The sequence below is a fragment of the Mytilus edulis genome, unplaced genomic scaffold (genome assembly GCF_963676685.1).
Source record: "Mytilus edulis unplaced genomic scaffold, xbMytEdul2.2 SCAFFOLD_543, whole genome shotgun sequence".
In the NCBI taxonomy this organism is placed as follows: domain Eukaryota; kingdom Metazoa; phylum Mollusca; class Bivalvia; order Mytilida; family Mytilidae; genus Mytilus; species Mytilus edulis.
In genome coordinates, this window is record NW_027268633.1 from 10508 (window position 1) to 17334 (window position 6827).

Below are 6827 nucleotides of genomic sequence, written 5' to 3' on the forward strand. Positions count from 1 at the left end.
TATTTTTGTTCTAGGCAAAATGGTTGTGGTATACATGCATCCAATTCGCCGTTTCAGAATCTAATGCACACTGGGTAATATTTTCAAAAGTGTACACCAAAACGTCGTGATTTGTTGAAAACGTCCAAAACAATGGATATTCAACCAATGTCGTGACGTTATTTTCAGTTTGGGGTACGAACAATGAAATTACCCATAGTCCTTTAGATTCTGAAACGGCCAATTTACTTACAAGACTAGATGATTTGAAATATAAACTTGTAACCTTCCGTTTTCGTTTTACCGTTGTAGTTCTAGTCAATAAATATACCTGTACAACCAAAGATTTGGGATTCACATGTCCATTGTTTTCATATCGAATACGTATGATTGAACAATTAGGTATGACCCCTCCCCATTATCAAGAGACACATGTTACTACGCCCCCCTTTTTTTATTATTTCTTGTTTCCGCCACTAACTTAGCTTAGCGAACAATAATAGGATACTATGAATCATCTCTTTGTTAAAACAATCTTTTCAAACCACTTACAATAGTAGGAAGACACGTGCGAGGAGAATATCTGTTTGACTGTCTTATACACAGTCACGTACGATCAGATGCAAACTTTCACTTATATAATTATGTAGGATAGTTCTCTCCCTTGCATCATACGGGTATGTCAGAGCCAAACAGATAAAGGACAGAGAACCAGTTTTAAATTAATAGTTATGCTGCCTTTATAGGGTTCCTCGTACCTTTCTTACTTTTCAACCCAATGTCCACAATAGAACCTAACTGATTGTTTCAAAAAAGAAAATTCATAAAACTGTAATGTTTGACATTGAACGTGTTTTAACAACTAAGTGCATGTTGATTCATAGGGTCATGAAGGAGATGAAATTGTTTACCATACATTAGTAAGTCATCATATTTTTAGATAATCAGATTGGGAGTAAACAGTTAGTCAGGACTTTGATTTAAATGTTACTATTCTCAAAGCGAAATATTTTTTCATTAATTTTTGTATAGAGATTATAAATGTTATATTTAGTTATTTCGACTTATATTAGCGCTACAATAGTGTGTAAGGAAATGAATACTACAAACAATCTTCAAAATACCGAAAATGTCAGAAGGAAGAAACCAATTACCAGCATACTTGTTTATATGATTTGACGTCAGACATAATTGTACTTTTAAGTACATGCACTTCGGAACTCGTTATAAAGGGATTAAAATAATATGCGCATGGCCATCGGATAAGTTTGCAAAGAAGATAAATATCTAACAAGGAAAATGTAACCTTATCAATTGGTAGCATAACATTGTTTAAAATCCTTTTCCGCGTATTCGAACATTTATATAAAATTGATATTGTTTAGTAATTTTAAAACCATAGTCTGTAAACTTGAACGATGGCAAGCGTGAGTATTTTTGTGCAGTATTATAAAAAAATGCTTAATAATTGTATCTTTAAAAAATGAAGTTTATTCTATCTTATTTTTACATTGAGACTACTTATCTAAAAATCTATTTGCAGCCTTCGTTTCCTTACATGTAGAATGAAATTTTCTTGTGGTTAATGCGTCATCAAAAACGAGTGAAAGAATACCGTTAAAATTATAAAAACTTTTGTTTTTATACATGATACAGTGTAAACTTTACTGCCTCTTATCATTTTCAATAGGAACATCTTCTTAATTTTATATTGAGCTAGAACTTAATGTTTACTTTAAGTTTATCTTTATATTCATACAGTCAAATGCTTTTCAATACATGCAAATCTGTGTAAAAAAATGATTCTTGATTTTTGTGTCCGTGAAAAAAAAATTCGAATCTTACCCACTCAATATTATAACCATGGAATTTTTCAATATCCTGAGCGAGATTTAACTTTTTTCTTATTAAATTTTAGTCAAAATGAATAAGAAAAAACATATGATATTGACTAAACAATTTAGAAAAGCATAATGGCAGTCAAAAATAAGAGACAAGAGCACTTTGATACCATGTGGAATGCATTTAAAGAATTTATATTTTTTAATTTATAATTCAATTTGTCATTTATTTTTTACAAATACTTATTGTCAAAACTAACATAAAATATTATTGTATCTAATAGCACAATTTATTATGTACTGAAAATCTAACAGGATATTTTTAACCCCTTCCTTTTTTTTTTATAAAATTCTTTATAATTCTCAAGTGCCACACAGTGGTACATAAACATTTAACTCTAATGATATTTTCTTCCGTTTTTTGTTTGTTCTCCTTGTGAGGAGGGACTTCAGGTAGCACATGTTGACAACTATATGAATTTAGATATATATTGTATATATTAAGATACAACATTGATTCTGTTAAATCTCTACCGCGCAAGCCCCACTGCGCACCTTTTTGGAGAATGAGCCGTCAAACGAGCAAGAATATTATATCGATCAACAGATAATCTGTTTATTGTCCTATTACTGATATTTCCCGCCACTTCCTACCACCATCTCGCTTAGACTGTTTTAACCTGACGTAAAAAAGCTTAATAACGTCTCCCCTCACACATTGTAACGTCGCTGATTACTTCTACTCATGGTGATGTCGCTAATGATGCTTTGTCTATAGATATTGGAAGATGCGGTGTGAGTGCCAATGAGACAACTCTCCATCCAAATAACAATTAAAAAAAAAAAGTAAACCATTATAGGTCAATGTACGGCCTTCAACACGGAGCCTTGGCTCACACCGAACAACAAGCTATAAAGGGCCCCAAAATTACTAGTGTAAAACCATTCAAACGGGAAAACCAACGGTCTAATCTATTATAATATAAAAAAAAAACGAGAAACGAGAAACACGTATAAATTACATAAACAAACGACAACTACTGTACATCAGATTCCTGACTTAGGACCTGTGCAAATGTCTATATTGCTTATGTCACAAAGCCGTGGTACAAACAATGCAGGGATACATAGGCGAAGGAAATGACGATAAGAGTTGATATCATTCCCTCTTCTTTACTATTTTGTGACTGCTAGTAAGGAAGCGATATACATGGATTATTTCTAGTAACCCCACAATGATATTCTTTGGATTTATCCATTCGGGCAGGAAAACCCTTGCTATGGATAGGTGTCCGATTGGTTGTTTGAATTGTTTTAAATTTTGTCAAGCCGGATAATTTTAAAGAGCACTGTAATACAATATCTACATGTATGGAAGGCCGTACGATGGCATTCAGTTGCGTAAACTCTCGTCAACTATTGTCTGATAGATACTTGTCTCTTTAACCATCGGATCACATCTATGGCAAATATTTCTGCCCCTTATTAACTGGGCGAAATACGTTTTCCCGCAGTAGTTCTGTCTGCATGATTTGCCCGTGAGTTTCTCATTTATTCCATTGTCAAGAAATATCATATCTTAAATGAGATCTCGCGAGAATAGACAAGGTGAGTTATCCTGTCATTCTTTGATGAACTGTCGGCCTGAACGGTTGGCCTGTCATTCTGTCCATTTGGGACATTGTGTTGATTGCACTAACTGAGTAAGTTATTTATTTTAATTGTTGGCAATAGATAGGTGCGGCCTAAGAATTGCAACATTTTTGTACCTAGTCGAGTAGTTCTAGAGTTTTTATTACACGCTGTTGTACATGTTAAAGCTACAGGTGTATAAAAGTTTTTTAATTTAATTATTGGCAATAGATAGGTGCGGCCTAAGAATTGCAATATTCGTGTATCTAGTCGAGTAGTACTAGTGTTTTTATTACACGCTGTTGTACATGCGGAATGTAGTTACAGGTGTATTCGATAAAGTTGAACGAGGCAATTTAGGGCCTTTATTTTAAAATGATTGAACATTGGAACAGAAATGTGCATTGGAATTTATTTTAAAGTAGTTGGACATTGGAAGAGAAAGTATGTATTGGAATTATCTTTTAGACATAGAAGAGATAGCAAGGGCTATGCTCGGTATTTCTGTTTACATTTTTTTTTCTTCGGATATTATTGAAGCACGCCATTTTTTCTCGTGCAGAGTGTTGGCATGTGGTAAGAAGTTGTTGATTCAATTTTAACGTTAAATTGTTTACGTATATTGTTATGTTATGGTATTTGGTTGTTTAAAGCATAGGGAGAAGGAAAAAAAACATAACTTATCTTGTTCTTTATTTATTTTATAATTGTTTTGTATTTGTCAGAAATCGGAATGCATTTTATGTTGTCGATTTTAAATGCGTGACGGACATTAAATTGCTTTCTTGATTCGCATGTCGGAATATTGTTATATTTTACTGTGGTGGAAAAGGGTGTGTTTACGGCAGACTATGCATCATTATGTTGTTCCCATTATATCGAAAATCAACAGCCCTTTTTCTTCACTTTTATGTTTACATTATGCATAATATTAAATAATTTATGGCTGTAGCATTTATTTCCCTAGGTAGAGTTTAATTTCGTTATAAAAGTCAAATTCGGACATTTTCAAGTACAACTTCTAAGGTGTGTTTGACTTTTGGGACAACGTTCAAGGTTGTATTGGTTGTGATGTTTGTTTATTATATGTGTTGCAATTATTTAACACTTGGGTATCATAGATAAAGGAGGGAGTAATATATAATTACAATGTTTGTTTTTATGAAAATGACGAAAGGTAGGATTTTTTGTTTTAAATAAGATATGTAGAAAACTTGATTTTTCTGATTTTATTACATAATTTAGAAGGGAACTTATACCTTGTATACTTAGAACTAGAATTTTCTTTTGATGTGTGTTTAGTCGAGTAGACCTTTTATAATAGTAGAATAGCTTAATGATATTTAGCTTTTTGTTTCTTTTAGTTGATTTATATGACTGGTGTGTTGAAACTTAGACATTCGCTGATAGGGAATCCCGGTTATCCTGTAAGGAGGTCTCAAGGGGAGCCGATATCAGATTCAAGTTTAGAAAAGCTGAAAAGGGACAATATTTTAATAGATTACTCTGTAGAAAAACGTGTTAAGGAGTATGGGGTTATCAGGAGAAACGGTGAATAGTGTGATGGTGCTGACAGGGAAAGATATACATATGGAAAATGTCTGAATGCTATTGTATTTTGCAATTTTGTATTCCAACCTATAGTTGATGCCTCAAAAGGGAAGTCTTGAAGAAAACATATAATGTACAAACGTGATCACCGAGTACGGCTGTTTTTAAAAATTGGTGGTGGGACTGAGGCAGTTGTCATTCTTAGCAACAAGTTTCATGTCGTGTTTACCTACCTTTCTAGAGAACGAGTTGCATAGCTTACTACCACTGGGTTGGCAAACATTTGTGTTGCGTTGATGACAAATGCAAGAAGTTAATTGTCATTCAGTTGAACATTTACAGATAGAGTAATGTTGCTGGTACATGTACATGATTGTATGTTTGTTATAAGGGGCTTTGTCAGTATCTTTCAGATGGTTCAATTAGATATTTTTAGTATCTCGAGTTTGAGGCCCGATAAATTAAACATTGGTCAAACTTTGCAGTTGGACAACTACAACATCTTTTATTTTGCTAAAATAAAATAGTGAAAGGGAAAACGGTGCATGGCATAGCCTGTTGGAATGTTAAATGGTTTGTTTGTCTGCACTTCGGTGTTTTAGAATACAAAGTGAAAAATGACAAATACATGTATGTCTAACCTAGTTATGCAAGAAAAGAGAGGTGTCACCATTGTAAAAGAGAGGGTCATTATATAGCAGATTGATCAAGGATAAAGAAGGAATGCTGTAAAGCATTATTGTATTTTTTGCGTTACTTTTTCAGGGTAATAATATTAAAAGATTAAAAGATTAATATTATTTTTATTTAGTTTTTTGGATATGCAACCTTTGACTCAAGGGACACTGAAGCCCTAGTGATTTTATTTTCACGCGGGTCGAGGGTTGAGTATCCACCTCTGTAATTTTCCTGTTGGGTGGAAATACAAAAGAAAGAAAGAGAAAAAAAGACAAGAAAATCTATTTGTCTCTTAGGTTTGATTTTTATCCAAGAAATTGGGTTAGAAAATAGAAGGCTATCTACATGAGGTCAGAATGGAAATTTTCTTCCGTCTTTAAAGAAAAGAAACGAACACAAGTGAGCTGAGATAATTACAGAGGTGAATAGGCTCAACCCTTGTCCCTCATTTTGGCTGCTTCAGTGGGTTATACAGACTGAGGCTAGTGTCTGTGTCAACCTGGGTGACTTGCGGGTTAAAGACCCTAATTATTTTGTAGCTTGGAATATCAATTTAAATTTAAATGAATGGGGAAATATAAGCGCATTGAAAAATGTTTAACTGGATTAAATTTGGTGTTGATATTAAAGTTTGTCAAACACTTTGATCATGAAATTTTAGAGGGGAGTCGTATAATTCACACTCTTCCAAAAAGACAATATCCTAATGCTAAGATATGCTACAATGTATGTGTATAAGGAACTCATTGTGAAAACTTTAAAAAAAAAAAGGATATGTAATGGGTCTTTCACAATACTTGAGAGGTTGGTTAGTCACAATAAAAGATTCACAATTTAACTTTGATGCGTGAATTACCAAGGTTGTTGGAAAGGAACTGAATGACTTGATTGCGTCAGTCGATGATTAATCTTGGTACGACCATATTTTCTATGTGGAAAATCTTGAAAATATTGTGGGTGCAGTTTGATGGATATTTCATGATATTCAAGACAATTATTTTCGAATTCAAGGCTACTGCTTTTGTCTATTAAGCAACTGACATTGTAGAAACAAGCTTCTATAGGTCTTTAGGCGTACCTGGTTAAACAGTTCATTGATGGAAGGTGTGTATCGTAATCGGGTTTTATATATTCAAAATATTCAAA

At 33.2% G+C, this 6827-nt stretch overlaps 1 long non-coding RNA gene across 1 annotated transcript; it reads left to right on the top strand.

The window, feature by feature from the left end:
• The first annotated feature begins 3209 nt into the window (after positions 1 to 3209).
• LOC139508070 (uncharacterized) lies at positions 3210 to 5798 on the top strand. Its single transcript, XR_011661026.1, has 2 exons — positions 3210 to 3523; positions 4817 to 5798. It is a non-coding gene; the product is annotated as an uncharacterized lncRNA (long non-coding RNA).
• The last annotated feature ends 1029 nt before the right edge of the window (positions 5799 to 6827 follow it).